The sequence below is a fragment of the Cebus imitator genome, unplaced genomic scaffold (assembly GCF_001604975.1).
Source record: "Cebus imitator isolate Cc_AM_T3 unplaced genomic scaffold, Cebus_imitator-1.0 Scaffold180, whole genome shotgun sequence".
NCBI classification, from domain to species: domain Eukaryota; kingdom Metazoa; phylum Chordata; class Mammalia; order Primates; family Cebidae; genus Cebus; species Cebus imitator.
Window position 1 is genome coordinate 3,477,948 of NW_016107495.1, and position 13,337 is coordinate 3,491,284.

General features: G+C 44.1%; 1 protein-coding gene across 1 annotated transcript in view; it reads right to left on the reverse strand.

Moving 5' to 3' along the window:
* The window catches only part of ALK (ALK receptor tyrosine kinase), a 755,264-nt gene that overhangs the window by 573,541 nt on the left and 168,386 nt on the right, over window positions 1–13,337 (reverse strand). The gene's annotated exons all lie outside the window — the stretch shown is intronic.

Below are 13,337 nucleotides of genomic sequence, written 5' to 3' on the forward strand. Positions count from 1 at the left end.
AGCATTTATTTTGCTCCCAAATCTTTAGCTTGGGCATTGCTTGGTTGGGCAGCTTGGGGAAGGGCCTGGTTGAGCAGCTGGTCTCTTGTCCACTCTGGCTCAGTTGGGTCATTCAAAGGCTGGGGGCTGGAATCATCTGAAGTCTCATTTAGTCAGATATCTGGTAGGTGATGCAGACTTTTTTTTTATTAACTGACTTTTCTGGGAATTATTTATTTATTTATTTATTTATTTATTTATTTATACAGAGTCTCTCTCTGTCACCCAGGCCAGAGTGCAGTGTTACAATCATGGCTCACGGCAGCCTTGACCTCCTGTGCTGCTGCTGACTCTTGGCTGGGATCTCACCTGGGGCTGTAGCTGGAACATCTGCAAGTGGCCTTTTCATGTGGCTGCTTGGCTTCTTTACAACATGGTCTTACAAGAGGGGTTACTGAGAGAGAGAGCAGATGGAAGCTGTATTCGCTTTTCCAACGCAACCTCAGAACTCATTAGTGTCACTTCCACTGCATTCTGCTCATCAGGTGTGAGTGACCCAGGCAAGCCCATTTTCAAGGAGAAGGGGTTTCGACTCTGTTTGGATGGAAGGAGTGTCAAAGAATTTGTGGACCTGTTTTAAAGCCATCACGTATGCCAAAGATGTCTTTTTCTATCACATTGGTTAGAAAGTGAGGAATAGATTTTCACTGTTTTGAATAAATAGCCCCACAGGAAAGTGTGCTTTACTCTGTGCCTATCATATACTAGGCACAAGATTGAATGTTTTGTTTGGTTATTTCATTTCAGTTTCAATCCTGACAACAGCAGCAGCAACACTCATCTTTTCCCAAAGAGGAAACTGAGACTCAGAGATCATTTAATTTGCCTAAACTCACTCAATTAGGAAGCGGCAAAGGCAGATTGTATCCCAGATCTGTGTTGAAGGCTCATTCTCTTTCCATAAGATAACTTCCTGCAACTTCTTGCCAACTTCCACTGAAGTGGGCAGAAACTATATCCCTGGTGGTACAACACCCCTGAAAATGCTGGGTTCTAGAGAAGTTTGATATAACTGAACCCTCCACCACACACAATAAAACGAGCAAAACCTTCTCTCCCAGTTCCTGGCAAGGTCTACTTCTTGTACAGATGAGAAGAAAGCTGAGGCTCTCAATTTGGTTGGAGTACTCCTGGCGAAATTGTGTCTACCTTATATGTTAATGAAAGGATCAATGGTTCTTTGCCTGACAAGATCTTTTTCATCCTTTGAACCCAGCTTACATATCACCTGCCCAAAAAGTCCTTCCCCGAATACCCCATCAAAGTAGGTTCCCCATACCACCATGTTCCATCAGTGCTCATGGTTCGCCTCCTTCCTGGCACGTATCCCAACCTGTGGGCTTAGTCACTTGCTTATTGTCTGACTGCTACCATCGTGTCTGGCAGAGAGTAGGTGCTAAATATTTGTTGGATGGACAAATGACTGAATGAAGGAATGATCCCAGACTGTGAAAACCTTGAGATCCACAGAGCTTCCACTTTTGACCTCAGGATGCTAGGACCACAGGTCCACACTCTCATGCCCCACTATGGAAAAATTGGGTATAATAACAGCAATCTTGTGAGGCACTTAACTAGGAATCAGGCACTCTTCCATCACTTTATGATTATTATCTCACTATTCCTTACAACAGCCCTGTAACACAGGTATCACAATTATTCCTACTTTCCAGATGAGGAAACTGAGGTTTGGAGAAGATATGTAACTTGCCCTAAGCTAACACCACTGGCAAGAAGCAAAACTAAATGTTCTCACTGAGATCTGTTTGGCTTCACAGCCTGCCTTCTCAGTTATTGGGCAATAGTGCCAACTATGGGTTTTCTTAAAGGTTTGATTTAAAAAAATTAAAAGGTAGCTAGAGATCAATTTTAAATAATTAATTTTTATGGAAAATGAGAATTGCTTACTTGACTCTCTGACAAGTAGTGTTTGGACTAGGTCCATGCATGTTGGTAACAGGTACCCAAATTATAGGAGCAGCACTTGTAGGCCTCTTGAATCTTCAGAATACAAATAGGGAATGGTGCAACAAAGTTTGGCCTTGCTTGAACTCTTTAAATAAGAGTGTGACTCGATCTAAATTATTCTAAGCTCTCAGTTTTCTACCTAGGCATAGGATTTAATGTAGCATGTACCTCTCATGCCACCTCCAGCATCCCTTAGTTGTGGGTTGCGATAGGGTTTAGGTAACTTGGAGAAAGGTTAATGAGAAGCCTGATACTTTATGAGAGTCTCCACAACTCTAGGCCCTTAGTCCAGTTTCGGGGAGAAAGTGCCTATAATTTTTCTTAGTGGCTGTCTTTGAGACATCTGTTACATTCTAACTTTCATGTGTTCTATCAGTCCACTACGTTTGAGTCATAGTCCCAGTGTCTTTTCACCTGGGAGAGAACATTAGAAGGGCAGATGCAAGCCCTTCTACTCGGAACACTTGTGCGGAAACACGGTGAAATAAGCCATGAGGACGTGATGCTGAAAGAAACCACAGTCCCTAATTGAATCTCTTGCAGTCCTGTATTCCTCACAGAATCTCAAGGTTAGAAAGAACTGTAGGAAGCCACAAAGTCCAGGTCCCTTCTCAAAGCCCTTGGCAATGACATCTGGTCTTTCCTTCACCAGTTCCAAGTGTGTGTGTATGTTGAGTGGGGGAGGTAACTCTATTTCATGAGTGGACAGTGCTGACTGATGGAAACCTCCTCAATTATTTTCAGCTTGACCTCTCTCAAACTGTCCTATGGAAAACTAGAAGGAAAACAGTCCATTTCTTCTCCTCTAATCAGTGCTTTATTCACGACAATATGTTCTAACTAGTCTGAAATTTTACAAACTTATCGTTGAAACAGGTGCTCTTAAGAAAGGTCATTTTCATAATCAAATCTAAAAACAAGTTTCAGAAACAATTATCTACAGGTAGGAGACATTAAAAAATAATTGTTGAATGAATGAATGAATGAGTTTACTCACACCAATAAAACTGGAAGTTGCCTTTACTATTGGGTCACCATCAGGATACATCGGTTTTGGAGTGACAGGAGGAGAGTATCTCTTGGACCTCAGAGAGGGGCTGATGTCTCTGTCTCCCAACCCACCCTGTCCTGGGATACAGGTAGAGGCATCAGCTTACACTTTTATTCCCTCAATGTTCAGCACAGAACCTAGCACAAAGTGAATGCCCAACAAATACTCCACAGAATTTCCAGTAATTGAAAGAGCTCCAGAGACCATTTGGCCCAATCATTTTCCTCCCAGAAACATAAAAGAGATCAGTGAAACAAATCAGTAATTTCTTCTAGGTTCCTAGAAAGCCCTCCTACCCTCGACCAAATCCAGAACACCTTTCCATCTGCTTTGCCTAAACTTCCTTTGATGGAAGGCTAGAGCCTGTCATAGCACACATCATCAAGCTTTCCCTTCTAAAGTGACAAGGTCCAAACGAAAGATAAATTACCCTCAACTCACACTAAGGTATAAAGGACAGTTGGCAGACCTTTCTGGAAAGCTATATAAAATTAACTAGCAACCAAAGAATGAGTCATGTGAATCCTAAATATCTGCTTCTCTGAGCTAGGTGGTGGATATCATCTAAACTGATGAGATTGCTTACGTGTCTCCTCTGGGAAAACAAAAAAGCAGTTTGGAAGGGTGGTCAAAACTTCCCTTCTTAAAGGGGTTGCAAAACCCACAACAAGAGATCCACATGGTGCCTTCAATCTGACACTCATTAGGTGGGGCTCAGCCCTCCAGTGCTTTGTAAAGACATCTGTTACCCTGTTAATTACATCCTGGACAAGCTCCAGGATGTCTGAGTCAGGACCCATGGGACACTGGTATTTTTTTAAAAGCCCTTGGTCTACCCTAGAATGACACTTTCCACTCAAGGATGTGTTGACTAAACTATGAATCAGCAGCCCACACATAGCAGGTGCTCCAAGCATATGGCCCATGGCAATGCTTCTCAAATGTTAATGTGTGTATGAATCACCTGGTGATCATATTGGAAATGAAGGTTCTGATTAAGTGTCTGGGGTGGAGCCTAAAATTCTGCATTTCTAACAAGCTCCCAGGTGATGAAGGTGCTGCTGGTTCAAACACCGTACACTGAATAGCAAAGTTATGTCTAAAATTTACTAGGCAAAAGAAGGCCTGAGAAGCATATTGAACAGGCACAATCCCAGGTCACCAACCTCAAAGGTTTTTATTCAGAAAAACTGAAATTGGACCACAGTATATACATATTTAATAGGTACCCCTCAGTGATTCAGCAGAGGTCTCTTTGATGGTACTTTAAGAGATACTAACATATCACTTTCTATTTTCCTTTTTTTTGAGTCACAGTCTCACTCTGTCACCCAGGCTGGAGTGCAGTGGTACAATCTTGGTTCACTGCAACCTCCACCTCCTGGGTTCAAGTGATTCTCATGCCTCGGCCTCCCAAGTAGCTAGGATTACAGTCGTGAGCCACCACGCTCAGCTAATTTTTGTGTTTTTAGTAGAGATGGGTTTTGCTACGTTGGCCATGCTGGTCTTTAACTCCTGACCTCAAGGGATCCACCTGCCTTGGCCTCCCAAAGTAAGAGATACTAACATGTCTCTTGAATGATCATATTCAAGGCGTGTACTCTGGCCTCTTACAGAAGAGAAATACTCACCTAACATCCACGCCCCCTGACCACTTAGGACAGTGACTGTCAAACTCCAAGGCACTTCAAAATCACCTGGAGGGTTTGTTAAAGCTCAAAAAGGTGCCCCAAATCCCCAGGGTTTCTGATTCAGTAGTTCTTGGGTGGGATCCAAGAATTTGCATTGCTAACCAGTTTCCAGGTAATGCTGATATTGATGGTTTGGAGGCCATGCTTTGAGAACCTCTGGTCCAGATGAAAGATAATCTTTTAAAAATCACCAGAGGAGCTTTTCAAACCACACTCATTATGAAATGCTTGGGGACCCCAACCCACGACTTTTACAAACAGCACTTCAGGTGCTAAGCACCCACTGAGAGAACAAATACTCCAAAGAAAAGGCCCCTTAATCCTGAATAGATAATAGTTTTAAACCAATATTCTTAGGGCCCCAGAAAGAGATGTGGGACTGCTGACCAACCAGACCCAGGGGTCTCAGACAGGGAAGTCCTCAGGCCCAAACCCAAGGAAAGGCCTAACAGTTGCTGAGCAGGAAGGAAGCTGCTCCATAGAGAAGTGGGCCCATCCTTCTCAGTCCCCAAAGCAAAGGAGGTCATGGCTTCCCCACAGCCCGCAGCATCTCCAACCCAGTGAGCCCAGCCATTTATTAGTCCACATAAGGCAGCTTCAGTTTAGCAGAACAGCTTATCTATAATATATGGAAACTAGGGTGACATGCGTTCATTGAGATCCTGCCCAAATTCATCAAGACAGAGAGAGGAGAAATGAGTTGAGTCCTCTTGTTTCACGGAATAGGATCACATTCTATTTGGATCTATGGTAATCAGAAGTGCGGTGCTCCTCCCTCAAAACACTCCAGACCCTTGAAAGCAGGTTCATGTCAATATCTCAAGGGCAGCATTAGCCAGGAAGGCCAATGAAGGCTCCCTGCCAGGAAGGAACAGCCTAGAGAAGCATTTCAGGAAAGAGGCAACAGCCAGACAACAGCTGCCCCAGACAGACAGCACATCAGCCGAGGGCGTGATTACATGGGACTTGAGAAGTACAGTTATGCATTGCTTAACGATGGGGATTTGTTCTGAGAAATGCATCATTAGATGATTTCATCACTGTGAACATCACGGAGTGCATTCATACAAACCTAGGTGGTAGCTTACTACACACCTAGACTATATGGTATAGGCTATTGCTCCCAGGCCATAAACCTGTACAGCATGTTACTGCACTGAATACTGTAGGCAACTGTAAAACAATGGCATTTGTGACCTAAACATATCTAAATATAGAAAAGGTACTGAGCTGGGCACAGTGGCTCATGCCTATAATTTCAGTACTTTGGGAGGCCAAGGTAGGAGGATTGCTTGAGCCCAGGAGTTTGAGACCAGCCTGGGCAACATAGTGAGACCCCATTTCTACAACAAATTTAAAAATTATCTGGGTGTGGTGGCACATGTCTGTAGTCCCAGCTACTTGGGAGGCTGAAGTGGGAGGATTGCTTGAGCTCAGGAGTTCCAGGTTACCGTGAGCTATGCTGGTGCCACTGAACTCTAGCCTGGGTGACAGGAACCTTTTTTGAAAGTAAAGCAAAGCAAAGCAGAGAGAGAGAGAGAGAGAGAGAGAGAGAGACAGAGAGAGAAAGAGAGAGAAAGAGAAAGAGAGAGGAGGCCAGGCATGGTGGCTCACATCTATAATCCCAGCACTTTGGGAGGCCAAGGCAGGCATATCACAAGGTCAGGAGTTTGAGACCAGCCTAGCCAGCATGGTGAAACCCCGTCTCTACTAAAAATACAAAAATTAGCAGGGCATGGTGGCATGTTCCTGAGGTCCCAGCTACTAGAGAGGCTGAGGCAGGAGAATCACTTGAACCCAGGAGGCGGAGGTTGCAGTGAGCTGAGATCATGCCCCTGCACTTGCACTCCAGCCTGGGACACAAAGCAAGACTCTGTCTCAAAANAAAAAAAAAAAAAAAAAAAAAAAAAAAAAAAAAAAGGAAAAGGAAGGAAGGGAGAAAGGAAAGGAAGGGAAGGAAGGAAAGGAAGGAAAAAGAAAAGAAAGAAATGTTACAGTAAATATAAAAGGTAACAAATGGTATACCTGTATAGGGCATTTATCATGAATGAAACTTGCCAGGACTGAAAGTTGCTTTGGGCGAGTCAGTAAGGAGTGGTGAGTGAGGGTGAAGGCCTAGGACATTACTGTACCCTCCTGTAGACTTTAGAAACACTGTACACAGAAGCTACACTAAATTTATTTTTAAAAATTAATTTGTGCTGGATGTTATGACGACTATAACTTCTGCATGCGACAGGAATTTTTCAGCTTCCTTATAAGCTTCTGAGACCACTGGCGTATGTGTGGTCCTTCACTGCCTGAAATGTTATGTGGCCCGTGACTAGTTTGATTTGGGTTCTGCCTGCCCCATGGTCTCCGGGATGGGAAAGGCCCCAAGTTGCATGTTTATTGAGTGTGAGCATCTCAGCTTCTTCCTGTAATCCCAAGTAATAGTTGCACTTTCTGCTCGTCTTGCCTTCTGCTGCTCTGAGTTAATGAGTATCACCAGATAACTGGTTTCTGAGGCAGCCTAGGATCCCAATTCTCAGGCTCCTGCTTGTATGAAGCATCATTTTACTGAAACTGAGGGACAGTTCTGAGGCAGTGATCACCTTCCATAAGGTAACATGTTACCAGGCAAAGTAGAAGCAGAGCAAGTGTCCGCTGTGTCTTCATGGTCTAGATTTTTAGAGACAGTTCCCAGCTCAAATATTCTTTTCTCTTGTTCAGCCAACAAGTACTAATTATTGGTGATGAAAATATACAGAAATATTTTCTGTATATTTTGGTTAAATATACTGGTTAAAGATAACTATAAAATAACAACGGCGATAACTGTAGCTAACATTTTTGAGACTCGAGTGGTAGAGGTATTATCCCCATTTTAGAGGTAAGAAAACAGAGACTCAGAAAGCTAAGACAGTAGCACAAAGGTAACATCATCTAATGTGGGCCTGTCCTTCATCAGAGACCTTACCTGTACTCTACAAAGACATTCTGAACCTACAATGGTATAACTTAACGATTTTTTGACTTTATCATGATGCAAAAGCTACGTGCATTCAGACACCAAATTTAAAATGTTGGCCTTTTTTGTCATAAATTGTTTATCTTTATTATTATAAAATAGGCATTGTGTCAGATGAGTTTGCCTAACCGTAAGCTGGTGTAAATGTTCTGAGCACATTCAAGGGAGGCAAGCCTAGGCTATGAGGTTCAGTAGCTTACGTGTATTCAATACATTTTGACTTCTGCTATTTTCAACTTAAGATGGGCTTATCAGGATATAACCTCATGGCAGCTCGAGGAACTTCTGTACCTTGTTACTTTTGCCCTTACATACTGCGCTGACACTGCAGAATAGCCCTGAAGGCAGGAAGAAGGAGAAACAGTCTTGTCATCTGTGCCAGCTCTGCCAAAACTGCTTTTCAAGGAGCAAAAGGACTCACCCAAGACTCAGACACCCAAGACTTGGAACTGGTACGAGAGCCAGGGGTTTGCTGGATCAATGCCTCCACGCCAGCAGCAGCAAAGCAACCCAGTCTTCATACTCAGACCCAGCCCAGGGTCACAGGTCTATCTTCTTCGCTAGTCCCATTCAGCTCATGTCTTCCTGGTCTCCACCCTGCTAATTGTCTACAAACTCAGAAAAGGCCTTTGAATCTAACACAGGTTTGCTCATGGCAGAAACGCACAGAAGGAGGAGAAAATAGGTTGGGAACTTCAGAACGTGCCGTAAAATAGAAACCCCTCCAATGTTCCCAGCACTGAAGCATTCAAATAAAATCACTGGACAATTATTTGCCTGGATCAAGAAAGTAAAGTCATTTTAGGAGCTGCCACTAATCTTAGAAAATAACAAGTGTGATTTGATCCGCGCAAGGAACCACAGTGCTTGAAGATTTCTCCACCAGAGGCTCTGCACTTTTGTGAAGTATTGACAAAGACCTGAGGGTAAGTTACGGGGGGAGTATGACCACTGCGAGCTTTTGCAGAAGTGGTAGGAGCTGGCTAAGATCAATGATTTCCTTGATTGCCTGGCTTCCCCCTCTCTTAAGCCTGGTCTTCGTCTCAATTTCTATTCCTATCGGCCAGAAAAATAAAGATTGTTTACAGAGCTGAAATAACACCTGCTTGGTTTATCTTATTTTAGAAACAATAAAAGCTAGGGAGTTGGAGGGATTAAGGAGGAAAAAAATCAATTGCGTTCTTTCATGTTGGAAACATTAAAAAATAAGTCACCCTGCTACCTGCTCTAAGGCCCAATTTGGCTCTCCATTACCCAGGGCAATTTCCAATCTCATCCTGTAACTTCCCAAGGTTTAAACTCGACTGAACCATAACTGAATGCCCTTGACAGACTCCAGGAAACTTTTTCTGGTCAGTTTTTGACAATTTTAGGGCACAAATCTGATGCTAAACGCACCAAAAGAAATGGAAATGTTTGCTTTGGCATTAGTGCCCAAATACAGTCGGCACCCTGAGTCTGGCTGGATCACTTTGAATGTTTTTTAAATGTTTTACTGTTATTTCACAGCATCTTTGTGAGAAAGGCAAAGAAGATTTACTCCCTCTCCCACTGAGCTTGCATTATACAGATGTGGATGTTGAAAAAAAAAAAAATTAAAACAACAAAAAGAGAGGAATTGGCTGGCCCCAAGCCACAGGGATAATAGATGGTTAAACCGGGTTACAATCCAGGTTTTCTAACTCCTAACGCAGCAGCACTCATTCATGATCACTCTCTGGAACATGCACCTTTGCCAGCCAAAACACAGGACTGACTGGGTTTATCAGATAAGAAAGCCAGGTCCTCAAATCCAGGCCATCCAAGGGTGGCCACAGCAAGCTCAGCAGGATGCAGAATATAGCAGCCTTTCTCCCTGCCTGCATCTCCCTGCAGAAGGAGCTTTGAAGGAGGACAGGGTAGTTTGAAGTGTGACCTCATCATACACTTCATGAACTAGCATACCATAGCCCCTGCTTGCCCTCACTGACTTTAAGCATGACACCAGCCACTCCCTGACTCAGTCTCTTCATCTGTGATAAGGAATACCAAATAATCTAAAGCAGTGTTCCAACATAGGGGACCCCACCTCTACAAGAAATTAAAAAATTAATCAGATGTGGTGGTGCATGTCTGTGGTCCCAGCTACTCAGGAGGCTGAAGTGGAAGGATCGTTTGAGCTTGGGAGCTTGAGGCTGCAGTGAGCCATGATCACACCACCACACTCCAGCCTGGGCAACAGAGCAAGACACTGTATAAAAATAAATAAATTAATAATAATAATAAAGTAGTGCTCAAAACTTCTCTGGGAATGAAGACCTTTTTTTAGGCGAACACATTGATATTTACACCTTACTGATCACTAATATTATTATTTCTCAGAAAAAAAATTCTAAATGAGTTTCTATTTTCCTACCTACAACAGCTTCTAAATCCATTTGACAAACAGTAGTATAGAAGTGTTCAGTACAAAAAAGTCTCTCTGTCTTAGGAGATGCCGGGTGCTACCAAGGGTGTGCAGATGGGAACCTCTTCTAGAAGACCCCTGCCCCAGAGCTAGCAGGAGGCAACATGATTCTGAGTTTGGTTGCCTGTGAAGGAATGTTTATAAAGTTTTTCCAACAGCAGCTTCTCTAAGAGCACCAACTCTGGGAGTGGGGGTCAGTGAGGAGCTGTCTGGGTTTTCTGCAGTGAAATGATTTTATGCAGAAGGGGGCGACCAGCACTGCAGCCAGGGGACCAGCCCTCTTTAGTCAGAAACACCTCAACCCTGCACTCACAGGGACTCATGGACTTGGAGTCCTGCAGGTGAGTGCCCTCTGTGAGGACCTCTGCTGCATCACAAAATGACTTTCCCAGGAAGCTCCAGAGTGTCAAAAAGCCATGCATCCTTGGCTCTGGTTTGAGGAAAATCTCCTGGTTGGTGCTTTGAGAAGGAACCTTAAGGTTTTGAGGGAAGAATTCTCTACGGACCTATTTTACCACAGCACCTCTTTCTGCAGACTATCTCAAGTAACCGGGATTTCAAAGGGCCCAGGATGGAAAATGCTAGCCTCGAGTCTTTCTTCTCTGAATGGATTCTGCCTAGTAGAAGAAAGATGGGTTTGAAGGAGGAGGAATGGGAGACAGGCTCACCATTCCTGGGTCCCCTGCATGTGCCAGGCAACAAGCTGAGCACATTATGTCTCTTCTCGTTCAATTCTCTTGTTTACTTTACAAGGCACATATTAGTTCTCATCTCCCCGTTTTGTTAGTGGGAAGATGGGGATCACAGGGCTTGCCAATGGAAGGACACCCAGGGCTGACTCAAGGCTGTGCTGTTCCCACTGGGCTGTCACCACCAAACAGGGAATGGAATTTTAAAAAAAGGTTCATAGCACCTCAAGCATCTGTGCCGCAGCGCCCATCCATCCATCCGTCTTCAGACCTGTCAGCTCATCCCTTTCTGCCAGTGCTTAAATGAATTGAAAAGAATAATAAACCCAAGTTTTGATAAGTACATGCAAGGAGGCTGCAGCTGGCCCAGATGCCCCTCAGTTGTGCTGATCTAAGCATCAAGCCAGAACACAAAAAGCCCGAGCACTGAGCAGGACTAAGGTTTCTACAGACAGCGGCAAGGAGCCCACCTCCTTGGGCTTCCTGCACTCCTTCATGCTCCAGCATCCTGGGGCGGCCCCACCTCCAGCCTTTGCACATGCAGTTCCCTTGGACTACAGTTCTCTTCTTCCCCCTTTTCACTTGGCTAAATTGGTCTTGCTTCATGGCTCAGCTCAAAAGTCCACTTTCCGGGAGGACCTTCCAGACCTTTTAAATGCTCTCAAGATCCCCAGGACTTCTGACAACTCTTTTCAGATTTTGTACTTTGTCAGTCCTAAGTATCTGTGTTATATCTGCCTTCCCAGCTGGTTTATAAACTCATAAGGGGGCAAGAACCCTATCTGTTCATTCACTATCCTGTCCAGTGTGTAGTCAATCCTCTGTACACTGTACTGATGTCTTTATAACTATTTCCCTGACTCTGAAGCAAGCCCCTTAGCAAAGTACAGTAGGTCATTTACTCATTTATTTATTATTTTTTTTTTTTTTTGAGACAGAGCCTCACTTACTCTGTCACCCAGGCTGGCATGCAGTGGCATAATCTCGGTTCACTGCAACCTCTGCCTCCTGGGTTCAAGTGATTCTCCTGGCTCAGCCTCCCCAGTAGCTGGGATTACAGGTGCGCACCACCACAACTGGCCAATGTTTGTATTTTTAGTAGAGACAGGGTTTCACCATGTTGGCCAGGCTGGTCTCGAACTCTTGGCCTCAAGTGATCCACTCGCCTCAGCCTCTCAAAGTGCTGGGATTAAAGGCATGAGCCACCATGCGTGGCCCACTTATTCTTCAAATATGTGTCAGTCACTGTGCTAGGGATTAGGAACATTACAGAGAACAAGATCAGTAAGAGTCTCAGTCCAGGAAACTGGTACTGCAGTGGGAGAGCAGACCATGAGCAAATAGCACAGATACCCAACAGGGAGAGGTAAATGCTGTGATGATGGAGAAAAGCAGAAAGAGGGCTAGAGAGAAATCAGGAAAGGCCTTTCCAGGAGGTACAGTTAAGCAGGATCCTTTGAGCATTGAGGCAGTGAGCTCTGTAGGATAGTAAGAAGAAACATGTTCCAGACAGAGGGTGCCATGGTAACAAAGCCTTTAAGGCAGGGTCCAGGAATGGCCAGAATATCACATCAGCCACAGTGACATGTGGAAAGTGGGGAACAATGGGAGGGGAAGCCAGAGGGGTATCCTGGCGCAGCTGGTGTAGTAACAGCTGGCACTCCTGGTCTCTTACTAGACGCCACACACTGTTCCTGGTGCCCTAGAAGACACCATCACCCCCATTTTGCAGTTGACAAAGCTGAGGCATGGAAAGGTTAACCACTCACCCAAGTGATGTAAGCGGCAGAGCTGAGATCTGAACCCAGGCCGTCTGGTCCAGAGCTCACACTCTTGCTCTACTCCTCTTTCGTGTCCTGTGAGTAAGATTGCCAAGTAAAACACAAGATGTCTACTTTTATTTGAATTTCAGATAAACAGCAAATCACTTTTTCATGTGAGTATATCCCAAATATTGTGGAAGCATCCTGTTTTTGTTGTTATTATTGTATGTGTAGTGTGTGTGCGTGTGTATGTGTGTGTAATCTGACAATGCCACTAGTAAGCCATAATTAACTTTGAATTTTGTCTAAATGTGGTGGGAATCCTCTAGAGCAGAGGTCAGTAATCCTTTTCTGTAAAGGGTAAGATAGTAAATATTTTATGCCATGTAAGAATGTGGCACATGCAGCCTCCGTGGCACATTCCTGTTTGGTTTGGGTTGCTATTGTGTGTTTATAGCAGCCTTTTGAAAATGTAAGAATCATTCTTAGCTCACACATCACACCAGCTCAGTTTCTGACCCCTGCTCTAAAGGATTCTTAGTAGCCAGACACGATCTCACTTAGGCCTTGATTCTTTTCATGAGGGAAAATGCACCCATTCCCAAGAGATGATATTCATACCTTACCCACATCACCTCTCTCTCTCTCTCTTTTTTTTTTTTTTTTTTTTTTTTTTTTTT